The sequence below is a fragment of the Pipra filicauda genome, unplaced genomic scaffold, assembly GCF_003945595.2.
Source record: "Pipra filicauda isolate LSUMZ 115617 unplaced genomic scaffold, ASM394559v2 scaffold269_size1075953_pilon, whole genome shotgun sequence".
In the NCBI taxonomy this organism is placed as follows: Eukaryota; Metazoa; Chordata; class Aves; order Passeriformes; family Pipridae; genus Pipra; species Pipra filicauda.
Genome location: NW_024104386.1, coordinates 373,856 through 396,515, shown reverse-complemented (window position 1 = coordinate 396,515; position 22,660 = coordinate 373,856). Strand labels below are relative to the sequence as shown.

The 22,660-nt window shown below is 43.8% G+C and overlaps 1 protein-coding gene across 1 annotated transcript in view; it reads right to left on the bottom strand.

Annotated features, from left to right (window-relative positions):
- The window catches only part of LOC113996142 (vasoactive intestinal polypeptide receptor), a 101,196-nt gene that overhangs the window by 64,430 nt on the left and 14,106 nt on the right, over window positions 1-22,660 (bottom strand). The gene's annotated exons all lie outside the window — the stretch shown is intronic.

Genomic DNA, 22,660 nt, shown 5'->3' with positions numbered 1-22,660 from the left:
GAGCTAAAAAGCAGGAAATTCCCAGTGACAAGACTTTTTTCTCTCAAGTGGTTTCTCCTCAGTCAGACTTAATTATATTGTGTTTGTAATTCAACAGTGGCTGTGGATGTTCAGGTAATTAATCGTGGACTCCTTACATGAACTGCCTCAATCATAAAATGTGAAAATATTGATTTTTAACTCCAAAAAAGGAACCAGGAGCTCACGCATATCACCGTGTCCCCTTGTCACCAACATGCTCTCAACCTGGGGGGACACCTTGACCGTTGCTATGGTAATTACACACAAAAACTGAGGCTGCACCAAACCTCGTCTCTTTTAAAGGGATTGGAAAGGGCATTCAGAAGGAGAAAGGGCATTTAGAGGGAGAAATCTATTCAGAAATCCAGCTGCAAAGAGATGTAAAGAGGGGAATGATGTGAGGAGAGCACAAGTCTTGGACTGAGTTTATATCCTCACTGTCAAATGTGATGTGGAAGAAAGCACAACTCGTGTGAGCTTCAGGGACAGATTATGAGGACATGGCATGAACCTGTAAAAAGTCATTGATTCAGTGTTCACTCATAAGGATTTTGGAAAAAGCATAAATTTTCATCCGAAATAGGTAGAGAAAATAAATTAAATTTAAAAAAAAACCCTTTTCCCGTCTCGTTTCAAAACGTGTAATCGTTGCTCTACCCATGTATTTGCCAGACAAGTTTGTAAAGGGGAAGGTCCAGAAATCCTTTGAAGGAACAACTGTTTGTTGTAAATTTCCCTTTGGATTAACATTATAAAATAATTTAGCACATTAACTTTATTCTCACCGCTTCCTATTAGCCTTTTAGCTCTCTTCTCTGTTTCATACCATGCCTAGTTCAGATTGTAATTTCCTTTAGGTTGGGAATGGGCCTTGATTAGCGGTGTATAAACAATTAATTATGTGGTTTTCTAGTCAAATCGAAAATAAATAAAAAAACAAACACGAGAAGAGGGGGAATCATTAGGACTTGTCTTCATTCTCAAATGTTTCTTTTTCCCAAGGGGAAACAGATCTTTGGAAATTTGATCTTGGCTCCTCTAAAATACCATAAATTCATTTTGTTTTGATTTATAGTGCTTGTTGCCTTTTTATTTTAACCTCAAAAAAGCACGAGGGGAAGCGTGAGAGATTTGCAGAACACTTGCTGTAAAAATAAAGACTGAAATGTTTTCAAAACATCTGCATTTTTCAAAGGACAGTTTTAACTCTCTGGATTTAAACTATTGCCAAATTCATCTCACGTCTATAAATACCTCCAGTTTTCCCTTTAAAATTAATTCATACTGCTCTAACCTTGATCAGGGCTGGCAAAGCACTGTGTGTTTCTACAATATACTTTACTACTATTTTTTTTATGCAGCAATTTTTGCACCAAGCCCATTAGCAAGTACTTCACTGCCACTTCTTCCCTTCACTAAAAATTCAGGCCTAAATTACCAGGTTGCATATTTACCTCAGTGCCCCCGTATTTTCTTTTGAGTAACTGTTTTTATTACCTTTCAAAACAGAGATAAGGCTGAAAAGTGAGCTTGTGATAGACTCAGGTAAACTTGATTACAGGTATAATTTTTAAAATCGCATATTTTTTACATATAGTCCAAGAGAAAAATATATCTGTGTTAGGCAAACCAGTGAAAAAAAGAGTGTCCAGTAGCTAAACCACCAAAATACAGGTGATCTTGGCTTTTGTAGTGCTGGTGCTGATTTTCTGTGATCTTTTGGGTGAGGTGGGTGGTCACAACAACCCCACAACAGCCACAGGCTGGGGAGAGGGGCTGGAAAAGGCCCTGGGGGTGCTGGTGACAGCGGCTGAACATGAGCCAGGGGTGCCCAGGTGGGCAACAAGGCCAAGGGCACCTGGCCTGGACCAAGAATAATGTGGCCACAGGACCAGGGCAGGGACTGTCCCCCCGTGCTGGGCACTGGTGAGGCCACACCTTGAATTCCGTGTCCAGTTTTGGGCCCCTCATGACAAGAAAGGCTTTGAGGGGCTGGAGCGTGTCCAGGGAAGGGAATGGAGCTGGGAAGGGGCTGGAGCACCAGGAGCAGCTGAGGGAGATTGGGGGGCTCAGCCTGGAGAAAAGGAGGCTCAGGGGGGACCTTCTGGCTCTGCAACTCCCTGATGGATCCAGGGAAGGGTCGGGCTCTGCTCCCAGGGAACAAGGGACAGGATGGGACGAAACGACCTCAAGTTGTTCCAGGGGAGGTTTAGGTTGGATATTGGGGAAAACTTCTTCACCAAAAGGGTGAACACTGGAACAGGGCTGCTCAGGGCAATGGTTGAGTCACTGTCCCTGTGTAAATGTGGCACTTGGGGACATGGGTTAGTGGGGACTTGGCAGTGCTGGGTTAGTGGCTGGACTTGATGATCTCAGAGCTCTTTTCCAACCTTAACGATCTTATGATTCTATAAGCAAAGGAAGAGTGGGATGTATCTCGACTTCTCTCTCAGTGGGAAACGTCACCCTTAATTTTAGCTGAGTCAAAGCTCTTTGTTCAGTCTGAACTGATTTTTTACCATTCCTAGTCCACAGAGAGCTAGCAAGCATCAGCTCTGAAGGCTTTCATCCCACTTCCCTGACTGCAGTTGGACTAGTTCAAACTGAAACACCTACTACTCAGCTGGAGGAGGTCAGTGATGTGTGAATTTAATGTCTACAGACCTTTAACTGAATCACCAAGGTCAACAAACAGATTCACAGAGGAGGACTTCGAGTTTATGGCTCATTTGCCACATTAAGTAAACAAGTAAATAAATAACCCAATCACAGCAACCCTCTTTTCCCTCCTTAGTGATAACAGCAATAACCCTCACATATCACAGCTGTCATTGATACAGGCCAACAAAGGCAAGTGGAATAAAAAATAATGTGAAAATATCACAGTTTTGGGCATCATTAGGAAACAGAAAGTGTGTCTTTTTGTGTTGGTGGGTCACAAGTACATCTGGCATGATGGTGAGCAAGGCAACAAGTTCAGCTGCCTCAATTCACCTCCCAGTTGGCAAAATGTTTGTGGCTGAAAAGACCCCTCAAGAGCTGCAACTCTTGCCTGTCAAGGGGGATATTCCCTGGGATAAGGGACTAAATAAGTCTCTTTCTCTGGTGTATTTGTCCTAGAAAAGTTGGAGTAGATTTTATAGACAGCTTGGTACAAACTCACTTTACTACTTCCCCAGCTCTGGTTTTTTTTTTTTTTTTTGTGTGTGTGTTTTTTTTGTTTGTTTGTTTTTGGGTTTGGGTTTGGGTTTTTGTTTTTTTGTTTTTGCTTTTGTTTGTTTTGGGGTTTTTTAAGCTATGGAAAAGGGAGAGATTTTGGGCTTCGAAATCTTTCTGTGGGCAACTGGCCACCCAGACAGGGGGCTGAGGAGCACGTGGATTCCCATTTCCCATCCAAAAAGTAAATATAAAGGAAAGACATGGCAAGCTCTGGTTAGATTACATCAACATCAGATAGTGAACAATAATCCAGTTTCTTGGGAATATCTGTTATAGTTGAAGTTGAGACTTGATAACACCCCCCCTTCACTAATCCCTCCTGGCATGGCCAAGACCACACGTAAAAGTTGTGGTGGGTTTGTCACCAGTTGTGTGGGGTTGTTGTGGAGGGGCTCCTTCTCCTGCTCACACTCTGAGCAGAAAGATGAAGGGAATGTTCTTCTGGATGTGATCTCCTGCAGCTCTCAATCCTGCAGCAGCTCTCACATGGAGTTACAACCAAAGTCTTTATTAATGAGAGTTTTCCTTCCCGCCCAGATCCCAAGAGTTGTTAGAGGATTATCACACAGCCTGCTGCTGCAAACAAAGCCTTTGTGTGCACTCTTTAATTAAATACAACTCAAAGGATTGTCACAGACTGCAGGAGCTGCAGAAATGTTTGGTCTCATCTCTGCTGTCTGCCATCAGCAGGGCCAGAATAACCACGGCCCAGCTCTTTGCTCACACAGCAGCTCCTCAAGGACAGGTGGGATTCCCAGCAGAGCCACAGCTGCAGGTGAGCAGGATATGGACCCAAGAGAGGTGATATGAGCCTCGGGATGGCCTTTTCTCCTGATGCCAGAGTGTTCCTGGGCTCGCCTGGAGCTCACTGTGTGGAGAATCCAGCAGAGATGAGGACTGGGGTGACCGCGGCAATAACAGGATTGGGAGTCAAACAAAAAGGAGTAGAATTGAAAAGCCTACAGGGGATGAAATCACATCCTTCACCCATTTCTGTTCAGCTCCCAGAGCCTACATCCTACATACAAAACTAACTTTTAGTTATGAGAGACGATTTCTTATGCCTTGACTATACTCCCATGGCTTCTGGGAAAACAGTAATGGAATAAGACAAGAGCATCAGTTGCCTTCCCAGAATTTCTGTAACTTGACTTCAGTCATTGCTTGAGGTGGAGGTGAAGGTTCTTAACCTTCTCTCATGTGAATCAGAAGGGAAATGAAATATTTTAGCAGCCAGATCTTATTTCAAGCATCAGAAGCATAACCTGAAGGAGCTACTTCTGGCTCCTTGTCAGAAGAGCTCCCCATTTCAGTCCATGGCTTTCATCCATACTCATTATTTTAGAAATACAGGACTGAAGAACATCTTACACAGGAATCTCAGCTTTGATTTCTTCCATAATTTCCTTCAGCTCTGTCTTAAAACTAGATTTTAGATTCTTTTCAGTTTCTTCCTTTTAAATATCCTCAGGAAAATACAGCTTTATTCCTAAAAAACCCCTGAGTCAAAAAAATACTGTGTAAAAATGCAAGAATGAGCAAAAAGAGTGAACCAAAGAAAAACACCAACTCAGGACTTTTACCTATGATGATGGGTGACACAATTTCCAACAATAAGACTGTCAAAAGCTACTAAAGCTCTGGTGCTTTTGGGAAAAGGGGGAAAAAAAGGAAGTATTTATGGAGTATTATAATTATTTGCTCTTCTACAGGACCTTGTCTAAGAATCCAAAACCATGTTACCAATATGACAACACGAGGAAGCAAATGTTAGATATCAGTTACAGAGACATAAACTGGATGGGAAGTCCACGATTAAAACACACCAAACATCCTGTGTGGCCTCTGTAGGATCAGTGCAGGAGGACTTGCAAACCCAGTGATTTTTAAAGACTTATATAGTGTTATATTCTCACGTATATATTTAAATATTTAAAAATATATATATAAAAATATATATACACATACTTATAAAGTTATATTCTCCCATGACCTGGATCACAGGGAGCAGCACATGTCCCTCAGAGACTTTTCCAAATAAAAGAGGTCCAGGCACACACCCAACCATCCTGACTCTCACTTTTCTGTTCAAACCACTCCATTTTATGCTTCTGCCAAACACAATCATGCCCATGACAGATCTGTCATTCGAGGAGGAAAGCAGATGTCTTTTTCCAGCTTATCCAGGCAGGCCCTGTCAAACAAAGGCAACTTGGCCAAACCAATCCAGCAGCTTGGAGGCGCCGAGGCTTCATTTACCTGGATTTTCCCATTTTTGTGGGAGGGGTTGGAAGGCCAAGGAAATGGGTATTTTGCAGAGAGCTTGGAGAACCAGAAGGAAGGGAAGTTGAGCAGCTATTCCTTAATTCCTTAGTGACAAGCCTGTATGAGCCTCTCCTGGAAAACAGAGCTGAACTAGGGTCTTAAGGAAGAAGTGACAGCCTGGAACTGGAGTGATGACACACAGCAGCTAAAGGAGAGGCAGCACTTGAGTAAATTCTTACAACTGAGTAGGAGACAGCTCTGATGGCTGGGTAAGCACGTTTTGTTCCTTTGAATTATCATCTGGAGCAAGTAAGTACGAATTTCCATCCCAGGATGCTCAGACTAAGGGTTTGAATTCAGATTATTGAAGAAATAGAGGGATGCTGCAACACTGAGATCAGCTGTGCTTAGATCCACAATTCAGAGTGGGGGGCAAAGTGCTGTAATATCTCTCCTATGACTGAGAAAAAATAAGAAAGGGACAACTCTGATAATCCCAAGAGTACACAGGGACAGCAAAGTGGACACCACTCCCTGACTTCTCTAGAAATTGGAGGCAGCAAAGTAACTTGCAGTTTTCCCTGAACTACTGGTGATTGACTGCTTTTAATTTCCTTTTACCTCTGGGTGTAAGAAGCCTGCTAGAGGAAAACTCTGCTCCTTTTCTTAAAGGGTATTCCAAAACTTACCCACTAAACTGATCAAACCTCCTGTGGGAAATTCACCTCCAAAGCATCTGCTCAGTCAGCTACAGGGGCAGCAGAAATACAAAGGAAATGCAGACCCAGAACTGCCTGACAGGACTCAGAAACATGATTTGGGGATCAATGGGCAAAAATTAGGTGTCTGTGTGTAAACATCTGCATTTGTCTGCTTCACACTGATTGTCCTTCCTCACCTGAAGAGAGAAGGAAGCACTTTCAGGGCATGAGTCACTCCAAATTAAAGGAAATGTCTAAAATAGGTAAGAGGAAACCCTCCACTGTTTCATCCAGGGAGCCTGAGGCAACTGGCTCAGGGGTGGATGTCTAGACTGCAAATATCTAAAGGTAAATGAGATAAACCCACAGACTTGGGCTCATGTCTAAATTCAGTGATTCCCCTCCAGACAGCCCCATCCTTCCCCAGCCTACTCCCAGAGCAGCTGTGAGATGGTAACTGGAATGATCCTTACAGAGAAGTTCAGTGAAAGTCTAGTGAGTGCTCTAATTTGCTCACAGGTTGTGGCTTTTTTCAAGATGTAAATGCTGCTGTTCAGAAAAGGTCCTTGGCTTCAGGAGAATGTACAGGTGGGTGTTAATACTGCCCTGAATTGCTGCTCATCCAGCCCCAAATCATCTCTTGAGGAGCCACCTCTTTGCTGCAGGTGGGACAGAAGAAACGGTCCCTAATTCAGTTGCAGGCACAGAAGGGACTATAAAGCCTCAGATCCTAATTCCTGACAATGTCTCCATCCATCCAGATCTGATTCTTGCTCTGGGCAACCCCAGAGTGCCCCCACCCAGTCCTGCCCTCTCTCCTCTGCACCTCCAGCTGTGGCACCAGAGTCTTCTTTTCCTCCTGAAACCAACCCCAGTGTCCCCATCCAGCAGGTCCTCCTGCCACCACAGTGAGATCTGGACTGAACTCAGCTGGCCACAGAAAGGTGGAAGGCTTTGTGTGGCAGGTGGAGCAGAAGGGGTTCCCAAATGCAGAGGCAGGGAGTTTGGCAATTTGAGCAATGCCCTGGAGAGCCCCTGAGCTGGGAAGTGGGCAGTGCAGTACAGAGCCTGGGACAAAATTAGAGCTTGATCCAAATCACAGTGAAGTCCCTGAGGCTTCTCCCCTGCCCTTCTCATTCCCAAGCATTCCCTGGACCTCTCCCACTGCCTGGGAGCTGCGTGCACACAAAACCTACAGAAAACCTTCAGCAAACAGGACCCCCCCAGGCCTCCTGCAAGGCTGGATATTGGGAGTTATTTATAACCAGGGGGCTGGATAAAGTAATCTGAGTGTTCTTTAGTTCTCAGAAATGCTGCAGTGGTCTGGTTGGAGGAACAACAGTCTTGGTTTAACAACATGGGCGGCTCCTTTTAACTTTTAGGGGAAGTAAAAGCTCTGAGAGTGTCTAGAAATCCAGTGTAAATCCAGTGCTCCCACATCACCAGTAAAACAAGGGCTGGAGTGACAGTCCAAACTATCAGCACTCACCCCACACAGGAATAATGAAAAATGTGTTTCCACTATTCCCAGCTGGAAGGGACTCCAAGCTACAGGTTGAACAGGTTGTACCACGAGCCCGAGAGCCCTGGACAAGCAGGAGAATTGAACAAATGTGACATGACACAACTCCCCCACGCTGTCTGAACCAGGCAAGCATGCAGCACTTCCACCTGACGGGAACACTGATGTCTTCCCAGGAGCCTGAGGGCCACAGCTAAATTTTTCTGACAGCTCCAACCACCCTCCCCATCACGATGCTCAGAGGAGGCTCAAGATCCCAGAACGCCAGGATGCTGTGCCAGGGCTGCATCCCAAAAATCGACACACAGCTGAGTGTGAAGATGGTCCAAGTGAAGTGTCAGACGCTGGAAATAATCTGTGTTACAAACCAGAACAACCCACTAGCAGTTGCCACACTGTGAACACAGAATCCCAGAATGGTTTGGGTTGGAAAGGACCTCCCAGAGCATTGATTTCCAGCCCCACTGAGGCAGGGACACCTCCCACTAGACCTGGTTGCTCCAAGCCCCAACCAGCCTGGCCTTGAACACTTCCAAGGATTGGACATGGCGAGGTTTGACCAGGAAAGAGTTTAACAATGGTTTTAAGGAGGCAAGAATATCACCCTCTCGCTTCCTGAAGGGACTCACCACACCAGCTTTGCTGCAATCCAAGAGCTTTGCTTCCCATCCATCCCTGAATCAAAGTCAAGGAGTAACCACCTTCCACTGTGCAACCAGACCGTGATGAAACAGCTGTTCAGGCAGGTAATTATTTCTACTTTATTCCACTGGGCATTTTCTTTTGTCATTCCTTACCTGCCCACAACACAGATGAGGGAAAAGGATTAGAGGGAAGATGTTTCTGCTTTGCCTGTTTGAAAGGGAAAATGTAAAAGGGTGCACAGAAACTGAATGCTTAGATGGCAAAACCAAATCTTAGTGGTGCAGTATCACCAGACCTCTCTCAGGTGGTGCCACCGGCTGTAGATCTCAGCATGTTTTACAAAGGTAGTGTCTCTAATGTCTTTTGACAGATGGAGAAACCAAGGCAGAAAGCCTAAGATCAAAAAAAAACCAAAAAACAAATAAACAAACAAACCCCAAATCACCAAAAACCAAACAAAAAAAATTAAAAAAACCCAAACCAAAACCACCACCAATAAAAAACCAAAACAAAACAAACCCCACAAAACTCAAAAAAAAAAAAAAAAAGAACCCAAGAAACCCCCAGCTCATGACCCCCCCTCAAAAAACCAACAGCAAAACAACACATCAAAACTGTCAGGTTGGTCTGTCTGCCTCCAAAACCTCCTTCCTTATAGCAAAGATAGACAAAACCCTAAATGCTTCCCACTCTCTGTTGGCAGCATTTGTATGTCTCTAAAAGACCTTTCCACGTGCCAGGGTATCCTGAAGTCCACATCTGGCAGAGATATGAAACATTTCAATGTTCTCCTCAAAATACCCTGGTCTGGCAGCAGAGAGCCAACAGAGAAAAAGAGAATTTGGATGGAAAAAAGAGTAGGGAAGAAAGGAGTTGGGCCCTTTTTCCATGGGAACAAGAGAAGGACTTCAAATCTCACTTTAGGAAGAAAAACCTGAGATGGGCATTAGGAGGGATCAGGACACCTGGGCAGAGCAGCTGATGGATCAGGAAAGAAAATGATGTTTAGAGCAGCAGAATGAGCAGAAAGCCTCTGAGCACTGCTAGAAGTCTCACCCTGGCTGTCAAGAGCAACTCAGCTAAGCAGAAAAAGTCTTTGAGCCACATAAATAAAAAGAGAACAACATCAGGGTTAAAAAAATGAGAAGTACTGAAATTCAAGTGAAAGCTAATCACAGCCCCCCAAAAAGGAGAAGTAACACCCCCCACTTCTGTTCACTGGCTTCCCCAAAGAATTGGAGGTGAAAATATAGTTTTACTAGTACAAAGTTGAATAGTTGCACATGGAGGAAATTATTTATCTTGAATTATTGAGAACAACAACAGGGCTGGCTGTGAAGGCAAACAGGAGTGTGGAAACTGTTATATGTGAGGTGAAAGCCACTCAGAAGAGAACAACGTGGTCAGATGGGATGGTGGGAGTGGGACCATCTGGCTGAAAGTCAACAAAAGTAAAGCTTTTTTACATGTAGGAAGGAGGGAGGAAAAAAGATCCAGACAGCTCTCAGCAAGTTAATCTGAGCACAAAAGCACACAAGGCTTTTGAACACCACTCGAAGGAAAATGTAATTGAAAGTGTAATTGAAAGTGTGGCAGCAAGTGGAGATGGGGATACAATATAAAACGTGGTTTATCAAAAGGAAATCATGGCAATGTAAGCAATAGTTTGGTTGGTTGGTTGGTTTTTAATAAGGTTGCTGTTGTGGGAGGTGAGATGAAAATCAGTGGATCTAAACCTTCCTATCTTCACTAAATACTCTGATTCTATGCTGAAAGGAATGACGACCATAACAGTGGATACAAGGATAATACAACAGCTGGAAGGAAACTAAGGGAGGTTAAACAGACAGAAGCTGTGGCTGCCCCATCCCTGGCAGTGCTCAAGGCCAGGTTGGACTGGACTTGGAGCAACCTGGGCTAGTGGAAGGTGTCCCTGCCCATGGCAAGGGAGTTGGAACTGGATGGTCTTGAAGGTCCCTTCCAACCCAAACCATTCTGGGATTCCATGCAATGGTCAGTGGGAAGGCTGCAGGGGGGGATGAAGGCAGAAATATGGAGCCAGAGGAAGGTCTGCAGCCACTTAAAGAGTCAGTGGCTCTACTAAAGATAGAATGAAATGTTCTGATGGAACAAGAATAGGAAACAGGGAGCAATCAACAAAAAGGTCCTTGAGAACAGGAAACTTCTGCTGGAAACAGCAGAGCAGAAGAATCTGTTAATCTGATTGTGCTTGAGGGATGCTGGAACACGTAAACCAAAGCTGCCTGGTTCTATATTATAGGCAACATAATTTTCACGGACTCTCTGTCTCCAGCAAACACCTCTTGGGGCATTTTCTGATCATTTTGATCCAGGGCAAAGCTCTTTGGTGGCTTCAGGGAACAGGGTAGTGCAGAATCCATCACCTGGCTGCAAATGGCCAAACTGCCCACAATTAGAGGTGGGGCAAAGACCCTTAAAAAAGACAGAGAAGGATAATTTAAATCATGATAATGGTGCCTTTAGAGTAATCAGCCCTTTACAGCCATCTCCTCATTGCTTCAGTAGCCCCAACCTGCCTGGTAACTTCTCCTCCAGAGCCTGACCTTTCCTGGCTCCAACCCAGCATCCCTGCATGCTGTGCTTGCTCACATCAAATCAAGATAGCAGTGACACCAGACAGCTACCCAAAAAAAACTGCAGTCCTGCAGGTTTAGCTCCAGTTTCCTGACTGGAAAGTCAAGAGAAGGAAAAAAAAAGAGAGAAAGAAAAAATGAGAAAGAAAAAAAAAGAGAAAGAAAAAAGTCCGATAGCAACTAAATTCAACTTTGGTTCTGGGGAAGAAAGTATGAAACTAAGGCAAAAAACCATTTTGCTGACTCCCCAAAGCTCCTTCAAGTGTGTAAAATCAATTAACTGAGAGACAGGCAGCAGCATGCTGAGCAGCAGGAATATCAGGGAAGAGCACAGGGAACATCTATTCCCACAGATTCACCCCCAGAAGGGTGAGAGAGAGGACAAAAGGAAAACTGCTGGGAATAAAACAGCTCTACCTGCTCATTCATCCTTTGTCTCATGTGCCTCTCAAACACTGAGTACAATGTGGGATACTGTATATCCCCTATAGAAGAGGAGGCTTTTTGTTTTCAGGTGTCCCTTTGAGTTCACCAGGATTGCAGCTCTCAAGAGACTTTCTGAAGTGGGATGATTTCAGACTGACACTCAGTGCATAAAAAAACCCAGAGCCCTGCACAAAGTCTGTAACAAGAATGGTCATTTTTACCAATGTAGCCCAGGGAACTGTCTCAGTGGTGCTGAGAAACGATTTCTGGTTATAACAAAAGTATTCTGAGACAGCCAGATGCTCTGGCCAGCCGAATGCAAGGACCTGAGCCCCCAAAAAAGCTCTTCTACTGGTGACACTGGTGTAGTGCCTCCAGCTGACAACACAACCATGGCCTGACTAACTTGTGAAGTGGTTCATCCAACATAACACTGAAGTCACACAAAGGGTGAGTTATCCCCTTGGTCATTATTGTTTTAACAACCAGTTCATCAGGAAATTTGGCCAAAGGATTACCCCAGTATTGCCCAGGGAAAGGATTCAGCAGAGGCATCGTGGTGGCCATAGAACAAATAGTACCTAGTGCTGTCTCATCATCAAATGACAAGAATTTTGGGCTGGAAGGGTCTCTGGAGGGCTGAATTTGGTCTCACAACAATGTTACTCTTGCTCAGCCACAGATTTCTCTACTTGAGTCTTAAAACCCTCCAAACATGTTTGTTTGTTTCTGTATGTTTTGAAACTGTATTTTTTGAAACTGTATGTTTCTGGGTGGCTGTTTTGTTCCACAACCCTTGTACTGTAGAAATCTGCATTATTTGTAGCTGCTCTTCAAGTACCTTTTGACTACAACATTGTGTACAATAACTTGAGGTCGAAGAGGAGCCATATCACCCTCTCTTACCCAACAAATGTTCATCTACAGGGCTCCACTTTTTCAGTTTTAGAAATAATAACCATTAGATTTTCACTGGGAGGTGGTGGTCTGTTTGCAGAGTAAGTTGTGAGACAAACTTCGGACACAGGGATTTCTACTGGCTTGGAAATAGGGAGTGTTTCACCTGGCACAACATACACCCTGCCTAACCAACCCATAAAACACTGAGAATGGCATTATAGGAATGATTAAAGGTCTGGAAAACCTGCTAGTGCAAATAATAATAATAAGAAAGCAAATAAAAAAGCCCAGCTAAACTTAGAGAGAGAGAAAGAAAATGTGCAATCAATCATACCCAGCAAGTGCCTAAACTAAAGGTTTCCTCCCAAGGATATCTATTTAATGTGGGGGAAAAAAAAAGGCTTAACAAATTCCAGTGAGTGAGTTCTCTAATGAGACAAATGAGGATTAGAAGCAAAGCACTGCTTGGGGATGGTTTAACATTGACAGGAAGGAGTTGCCTCTTTCAGGAGTGTCTCTTCCAAATCCTTCGGGTCTGTTTGTACTGCAGGTCAAAAGAAGAAACTAATGGTTGGGGCTATGCAGAGGGTCAAACTAAATTTCACACAGTCACACAGACAAACTTGAGAGGTCCCTTCCAACCTCAGCCAGCCCGTGATTCGGCATGAAAATGATTCTGAGTTGAGAGTAAAGGGAGAAGGTGCAATTCTTGGGATTCTTTGAACAATCTGTCTAAGGGGTTCACAGCCTGAGGGGAAAGAAAAAACAACTATTATTAGGAGAGTCCATAAGACATGACTATTTAATCCCTATTTGATAAGTAAGAAGTCCCAGTAATGGTTTTGTCCCATCCTTTAACTGTCCCCAGTGACAGAGACTCCCCAGTGCCCCTATAAATCCTAATCAATTCCTGGGCTTCTCTCTGCTGACCATCAAAAAGAACTGGCCTATGTTTTGAAACACTAAATTACTGTGGCCGCAATTTGAGCCCCAAATTTCTACTTCTACCCAGACTGGTTATGGAGATTTTTTTTCTCCCACTTCTTATTTGTAGCAGGGTTTTTTTTTCACACACTTAAAAGACAACTTGTGACTTCTCCCTTCAGTGTTTCATTTTCTAGAATAAACATCCCCAGTTCTTTCATTTTTTTTTCCCCTTCACATTTTTCAGACCTCTTATCATTTTTCTTCAAGTGCTTTTACCCCAACACAGAGACATGTACTCCAGTTAAAAGTCCAGCAGGGATCACTTGCCTCTTTTCCTTTGACCAAAACAAAAGTTTGCTTCCAGTTTATTGTTTATCATACTTCCAGCCTAACATAATCAGCAGCCATATGTAAGAGGGTTTGTCTGTGTGTTCAGCCCCTCCTCTGCAGCCTTGATGTGGAAAATAAACTAAAACAGGCAAAAGAAAAACCCTGAGAAATTCCGATTTTGCAGGTGGAGAAGAGAAACACAGAAAGATGAGGAGGACAAAATGTTACACACCAGGAGCAGGAACCGAGATTAACCCTTCCAGATCCCTTATCTAAGTCTTAGTAAAATAATCACCTTTCAGCAAGGTCTGATATCAGTGCACCAGATATTTGTGTTGCAGAGTTGCAGCTGAACGGGAAAAATGAATTTCAAGCCATCAAATAATCCCCCAGGAGAAGCAGAAAAGCTACTAGAAAAGGGCATTCCCCTTCATCCCCTCCAGCTCCCTCAGTGACACAACGTATTCCAACAGCTTTTGGATATATATGTTCATGTTGACATAGAAAGAATAAAAAAAACCAGGTTTGCCCAAAATCAATGCTGAATGATAAAAAAAAGGCTTCTTAGAAACCCCCCAGTATTTCCTCATTTTAGTTCCTCTCTATCCATGCAGCCCATCAGCTCCCCCCCTGCCCCCCACATGAACTTCACTGAGAGCTCCTCAGACAGTTTCACACCACACCTGGGATTTTCCTTATTATACATAAGGACTGCACTGTCCTCAACCATCAGTAATCTTGGATATTGAAGGAATAGAGGGAATCAGGAGCCGGTTCTGCACAGGAGGCATCTCCACCTGCCGTGGTTTTGCTTTTTTCCCAGGGTTTGTACAGCTGACCGGGACCAGTCAACAGACCCCGACATCACAGAATCACGGAATCATTTAGGTTGAAAAAAGACCTTTGGGATCGTTGAGTCCAGTTGTTAACCCAGCACTGCCACATCCACCCATGCCCCCAGGCACCACAGCTACGTGGCTTTTAAATCCCTCCAGGGATGGGGACTCCACGGGCAGCCTGTTCCAGTGCAGCCTGTTCCAGTGCCTGACAATTGTTTCCATGAGGAAATCATTCCTAATATCTAATCTAAACCTCCCTGGTGCAAGTTGAGGCTGTTTCCTCTCATCCTATCACTTCTTACTTGTGAGAAGAGACTGACTTCCACCTCACCACAACCTCCTTTCAGCCACCCTTGACGTGAGAACCTCTGTGCCCCTGAACGAGCGTCTGTCTGGGGGGGACACTGTGAACACAGGACTTCACTGCTCTTGAAAATGCTGTTTTCTACCCCAACTGCCTGTGCCCTTTTAGTTCCTTGGTGATCCATGATATTCCTTCACCTTTTGTCTACAACAGCTTCATGTCAGTGACGTTTTGCCTGGTGCTTTAACATCAACCAGTGTAAGACCTTTGCCTGCACCACTGTCCTGTCAGGATATTAATTCAGGGTGCAACTGGAAATAAGATGACATCTTCTAAGTCACACAGTGGATGATTACAACGAGTCCAGCTGAGTTTATCCATCCAAGAAGGATAAATCTTATGCCTTCAAGAAGCTCTGGATTGGGGACATGGTTTAGTGGTGAACATGGCAGTGCTGGGTTAATGGTTGGAGCCGATGATCTTCCAGGTCTTTTCCAACCTAAATGATTCTGTTTACATTGAGATGAAGATTTAAAACTCCTTTAAATGTCCCTCTGCTATAGCTCAAGCTGCCATCAAAGTTTCTAATCACAGAATGCCTTGGGAGGAAATAACCTCAAAACACCAGCCATCCTAAAGCAACCAGGGGGCATCATTAAAAGAATAAAAATAATAACAATTAAAAAATCCAGTCCTTCTTCCCTCCAAAGTTTTACCTGCAGCAGAGGCTTCTCAGCCACATCATAAACTCCTGGAAGTCCCAGATTTCCTGCAGAAGGCATTCACCACAGTAACACTTCAAGCATGGGCATGTAACATAGTCCAAAAATGTTTTAAAACCATTAATTGACAGAACCCAGCCAAGTTTTTCACTTGCCATCCAAGTCACATGAATAGCGAATATGTTTTATAAACACAGACATATCTCTAGAAACAATGACACCAAACAGGGGATCCCCATTTGCACATGCTCTACTTACTGAAAGTTTGAGAGTTTAATATTTAGCATGTTTAGTTTTCTTCTCTGGTGTTATTAATTGTGGTAAACTGTAAAATTGTTAATGAAACAGCACTTAAGTTGTTCATAACAACTCTAAAACCACCCCCCCCGCGTGAAATGAATGAAGTTCAGCTCTTAAGTCCTCTCTGTGAACTGTGGGAAATTTCCCTGTGCTGATTATACTGTTTATTAAAGTCGATTTTTGAGTAAACAGTTGTTGTAGGAAGTGGATGGCTGCACGTACGTGCTTTGCTCTGTTGATCCTTCCCAACTTTTCCGGGAGCGCATCCCTGCGCTTCCAGAATGACGTCATTAAGATTATGTTATCTTTTTCTCAGTGCCAAATTCCCTTCCCTGTCATCCAGAAAGTAACAGCAGCATGTTGGAGTGCCCTATTAAAATATCCCTATGGTTCCCCAAATGATGCCTCCGTAATAAAACCCGTCTTCCTCTTGTCTTCTGGGCATCCCACCTGCCATGGAACCTTCTCTTCCTGATGGCCTGGCACCAGCTTGATGATGGGGAACCTCCTTCACCACCCACCCCTGGCTGCCCTATTTATAGGATCATGGAATCACAGGATGGTTTGGGTTGGAAAGGACCTTAAAGATCATCCAGTTCCACCCCCCTGCCATGGGCAGGGACACCTTCCACTAGCCCAGGTTGCTCAGTGCTGTGAGACAGGTCATGGTTCTTCTGGAAGGACGGGCCAGGCAGCCAAAGGGATGATGATCCAAGCCAAGCCTGGTTTCCCAGTGCAAATGATTAACTTGGAGTAAAAACTTAATATCAGTTCAACTACGGGTTAAAAGGGGGAATTGGAAGTGAAAATAAATAAGTAAACCAACAACCCAATATTTACTGAACTAAGACAAATATAGATGAAGAAATGTAAATGTAGTACCATGAAGTTTAAAAGCATTATATGAGACCCTGAAGACATCAGGAAAAATCCACAGCTGATAAAAATAAGAGATTAATGAGAAATGAACATTTCTAGGTTTTTTTGTTTTTCTTTAGTTGGTTTTGAGTTTTGTTTCCTTGGAGTTTTTTTGGTTGTTTGATTTTTTTTTTTGTAACAAAAAATGTCACAACCAACAAAATTTTACAGATTGTACACTGCAGTAGAGGAAAGTTCAACGTGTGATTTTGACCTGTATTTGGAAAGCAGCAGTGAAACGTGATTGGCTCTGATGGTGATGAAAAAGCTTTTTCCAATTCATTAATAACAAAGGCAGATGTTAAACAGCTTCTACGAGAGGCAAACATTTAAAATTAGCAGGCCTGGATAACTTGCACCTCAAAGCACTTGTAATTGCTGGCTGAGAAGATCTATTTGAATCCAGCCAAATAAAAAACCTGGACTCAAAAGAGAACAGATTCAGCAAAGCCCTCCAGTATGGTAGCCTGAATTTTGGCAAAGAAGCAGAGAATTTAGGGACTGAAAGAGGGAAATAATTCAGCATGAACTCCCAGTTATGTGCTGCTGAGAAAAGGCAAACAAAACTGTTTGCTCTATAAACTGAACAGTGGGGAGGAACAAGAAGAAAATCCTCCTTTTCTCCAAGGCATTGGGAAGATCTGCCCTGTGACACCACTCACGTCAACGATTTTAAAAGGGCAATAAAGAACAAAGGAAGGTGTGGAAAGGAAGCACAAAAGGATGTAGAGGAGCTCTGCACCCTCCTGGAGCAAGGCATGGGTGTCCTCACTCCAAGGTTATCTCAATAACTCTGGGAACCGACATTTAGGCAGCTAAATGAGGTGTTGAATGTTCTCAGAGTTCCTCTACAGTCAGAAAATTACATCTAGTTGTGAAGTGAAAACCTACAGAAATTCATAACCCTCTCCAGATTATCTGGATTAATAGCAGGGGTGAGGGGAAATATGTTGGGCTGCCCAGCTCAGCTCCTGAAAAGGAAGAGTTCAACAGAGAACAAGTTATACTTTATCAGAAACAGGTTTTTGGACTCAACCTGCTGGTGGTAACTGGTGAAAATTAGCTGCTTTTAGGAATTTGCCAAATAAAATAATCTATCCTTCCCATCAGGGATTACTCTAATCTTAATATAGTTACAACTGCACAGACTTCCTGGGTTTGGATATCAGATCTTGGCCCAGCCACTGAGATGTTTCATTCCACTTGGATTTTCCCAAATAGCTGCTGGCCTCTAATCATGCTCTTGCTGCTCTATGTTTGGAAAAAAACCACATTCAAATGATGAAGTTTCAATAATGTTCTGGGCTTCAAGAGGGGGAAATGCTGCACAGAAGTCATCACAAATTCCACTTTAGGGGCACTTCTCTTCGATTAAGGTATTTTTGTTAGAAAAGCCTGATCAAGGTCTAAATATCCAAGTCATGAAGCAAGAAGACGCAAAGCAAAGTCATATTGAAACTGTGGGAGCCACTGGGTGCTGCCAATTCCCAAGATTCCATCAGGTATCTTCCTTTTTCCTGGCATGGTTGGTACATCCTGGTCCAGTGGAAGGTGTCCCTGCCCATGGCAGGGGGGTTGGAATGAGATGAACTTCACGGTCCCTTCTCACCGAAGCCATTTCCTGATTCTATCACCCCAGCAGCAGCAGCTTCTCATCATCTTGATGGCACAGGGAAGATACCAAATATCTTGTAATCCATGTGATAAATAAACGAGAAATCGATATTTTCTTTTCTTTTTCCTTTTTTTTTTTTTTTTTTTTAAATAATTTCATGATTTTCGCTGCCGGTTTTGCTTCGTTGGCTTTTGGGGTTGCCCAAAGTGACCAGCAGCTCTAAACCCAGTTCTTTACTAACAGGTGAAGGAGGCCTGGAGTCTCACTGTCCTTTGCTTAATATCCTCCTCTGTTCCAGAGTATGGAAGAAAGAAATCCAGCTTGGATGAAGGGCAGATACACCATTCTTACTTCTTTTTTTTTTTTTGCTGGTCTTCAAAGCAAGAACATCCATGTCCTCAGTTCTGGGTTTGCTGGACCCCACAAGCCCAGCCTTGCTGTACTGAGCTGGGGACACGGTGACCTCTGGCTGCACCTGCCAATTCTGAGCTATTTGGATGTACTTAATGAAAACCGATGGATTGTGCAATCCCTGTGCCTGCAGATGAGCTCTGGGATCGCACTTTAACCCACTTGGCTATTTTAGGTGCCCCATCATGTAAGAGGGTTGCGCTGCACGTGGCTTATCAGACTCATCTGGGTCTTAATCTGGCAACATGGACCTAAAACGTGTCTTTAGTGCTGGGATTTCACAACCCAACTGCTTTATTCTTCTGTGGAGAGTTTAATCTTTCCCCTGAGGATTGTCTGTGGTCAGAGCTGAAAATGCATCTCAGTGGCACAGCCTCATACTGCCTTGGCAGAGGCTTCTCCAGCCAGGGAAGATCTTCCAGACAAGGCAGTTCAAGTTACTGCCAACAGGAATCACATTTGAGGCCAAGATTCCTTCAGAAACTCTTCTCAGCTCCACAACCCACCACCCAGACAAGTGAAAAATGAGGATATTCTGCTCAACAGCCTGTGCTTGACCACTGCAGTGGACATTGTGTTCACCATCATCTGGTTCTTGCCATTAACTTCCCTTTGCTAGCTTTCCTGCCTCTAAGGGTTGCTTCCTGCCCAGAACATCCCATTCCCAGCCCTGCACACGTTATTGGGGCCTGTTATTTTTGATGAGAATTTATGGCACTTTTTGACACAGCAGAAAGATGAGACACTTCTAAATCACAGCAAAACTGGCACCAGGACAGAGCTGTGCCCTGTGCATCCCTCCCAGGTTTATCAGGCCAAGAGTATTTCTGGGAGAAAGTGGTTTCTCCAAGTGTGGAAATGCGGCTTTGCCTCTTAAATTCATTCCCCAATTCCCAGGCTCGGGCTCAAGGGGATCACACAGAAGACACAGCAGCAGCACAGGGTGAGGAAAGAGCAGCAACAAAGCCTAAAGTCAAAAGCCTAAAATGATTAGTACCTTTTTGTGAGGTGTATGTGCCAATATAAAGCCTGTTACGTCAGTAATTATAGCTGTGTTATAACTGATGTGCTTTACATGCTCACAGGACCTCAAGGGAGGAGGGAATGTTCTTCCACAGTTTTCCCAAGCTGGGCAAGGAGCCATATCCTGCTGTACACACCCAGCAGCCTGCCCAGCTACACATCCAAAACTGAGCCTTTCAAAGAGCTTTAGGAAAGGGAAACTCAGTGATCCTCCCCCAGTTATTTACAGCAACACTCCAGACCATAACTGTGATTATACAGACTGGAAATATTCTTGGGGGTGAAGAAATGAAATCAAAATAAACAAAAAAACAAATAAATAAAATTAAATCTGCAAGACCTTTGAGAGCTCTGGGTGGAGTTTGTAACTATCACCTTGCTGCATTTCTGATCCAGCTGCTCTTCTTGTCTATCAGCCTTTGGGGAAGATGTGTCATCCGTGTCCTTGGTGACACAAACTGCTGTCAGACAGTTGTCACCAGGGATATTTGACAGCAGCATCTCATGCCCCAACTAAACACCTTGAGCAGATAAGACTGAAAAATGTAAGGGAGCAGAATAACATCTTCATTTTCTCCCAGGTGTACACACCCATTTTCCACCAAACATGGCTAAATATCCCCCAGATTTAGCCCAGCACCAGCTCCAGGCTTTGCTCCACAAAATGAAATGCAGGATAGAAAATAGAGGGAAGTGTTTCCCTCAGCACCAAAACGTTGGACTCTCCTCTTATAAGCCATCATTTAAAAGGAACAAAAGTCAAGGTTGGCTCCTTGGAATGCAGCATCCTCCTGGGATGGCACAATTAACTCCTTAACACGTGGTGTCAAAGCAGGGATATCTTAAAGGAGATGTGAGAAAGCAAAAATCACCACATTTCTTCCCAGAAGTAGGGGAATTATCCCTGACCTGGAATCCAAGCCACTGTGGATTAAAACTCTTTGGAACAAGAAGACAATTATTTTTTTTCCCCTCTTTATATACAAAGCAATTTGCCTCTTCAGTGGCACAAAAATTAAATCCAGCTGGAATGGCTTTTTAATTAAAATCATATTTGGCTTATCAGAGTGAGAGCACTTAGCTGATTACAAAAGAAACATGGAAACCTTTGTCATCCCAGTCCCCATTTTCCAAGGCTGTACAGCAAACTCACTCTACTAAACCATGTGTAACCCTTTGGACACTGTCCCACATGAACTCTCCTCACCCCATTTATAGACCAGAAAAAGTCAGAGAGAACATACAAAATCTCTATAAAAAGGCATATGCAAAAGCTCATTCCCTGTGGCTGAACTAGCTGGAGTTCACTCAATGTTTCAATTTGCTGAATCCTGGAAATTTCCTAAGGAAAGGATCTCTATAGGATTTAATCTCTATACATTTAATTCCAAATCCTTGGCTGTGCTGCTATTTGTCTTCATAGACAACTGAAAGGTTTTCCACTGTCTTGGAAGTGCCCTCAGGCCAAATGCTGAACCCATTCCCAGCGGATTCACCCCACCATCCCACTCCAATGGTTAAGGACCTCTTTCTTCCCAAGCATCATCATCCAGGCTTGCTGCCAGAGTCCTCTTCCTTTGCCAGGGGCTCTCCATATGGCGACCACAAATTTTACGGATCGTGATAAGGGCAACAACAAACTGTGCCAACCCCCCTCCTTGAGGAGTTCCCTGAGGAACACCCCATGTGCCACAGCCCCTGGATCACAGGGAGCACCGGTGCTGCTTTTTGGGTTCAGCCTTCCAGGGTAACAATTTCCAGGAGCATTAATCCTCCTGTCAGACCCTCCGAGGGCACAGCAATGGCCACGTCAGCAGGGGCTAAGCTGATTTATTCTGGCTGGGCACGGTGACTGCAGGGGTAGGATTTTCCCAAGCACAGCTTCCAGTGAAATTCCTTGGGCCCAAGGAATGTGTGACCGAGCCCCTGCACGCTTTTATCTCTCTGTTTTCCGCGCCAGCTCCTGCTTGGAAAGAGGGATGCTGAGGCAGATGCTGGAACTGAGGTCTTGAACCCATGATCCTATGGGACTTCCCATCAGGACAGCACTGTCACAGGAACTCAGCAGCATTTTCCTTGCAGACAGAAAGGAGATCAGATGTTACTTCCATCGGGAGAGTTACTCGATTTTTAGCTCCAGTAGGACAAGGAGCTGGATTAGAGGTTGGAATAACCATCTCCCAGCCAAACCCAAGAATGGACACATTGATCTCTGTGTCTCCCACAGAATGAAGAAAATGCAGTTTTTCCCTGCCACCATTCTGCAGGTAAACGCAACTTGGGGGTAACCCACTGATATTCTCCCCAGGAGACACCCAAAACCCCTGATCCCAGTGATCAGGAACTTCTCAGACTCTTAAACAACTTTAGTCCAATATTATATTTCTAAGCCTGGACATTTTCTTCCCCAATTAAATCTGCTGCTGCTGAAGTGAGTTAGAGATCTCCTGACTCTAAGACTGAATATGATTCAAACAAATCGTTGTGATAGAACAACTTTCCAAAGTGAAAGTCTTCCATCACCTGATCTGTGACACAGATCATTATTCCTTCTCTGAGGGTGTCAGACTGGCAGCTCGGGAATGAGGAAAGTGGTATTTCCCTCCTTCCCAGAAATGGCTCTGCCACCAATTAAAGGTGTGGCATATTTCTGAAAAGAAAGTTTCAAAACAAGGTTTTTCTTTTCTTTATTCACCCTTTTGTTAAGAAAAATAACTCAGGAATCATGAGCATTTCCAGTTTCTTGATGAGAAGAAAAAGGGTGAAAAGCAACCCTATTTTTATTTCCCCATCAACCAAGAATTAAAATCCCCAAGGATAAATATCTCCCCCACCCTTCGCAACTTTATAAACAAAAAAAAAACACCTTTCTGAGAATATTCCTCAACTAAAAGGTTTGGGGTTTTTTTTTAAGTAAAATACATTTAGAAGGCAAACAGCCAGCAAGGTCTATGTGA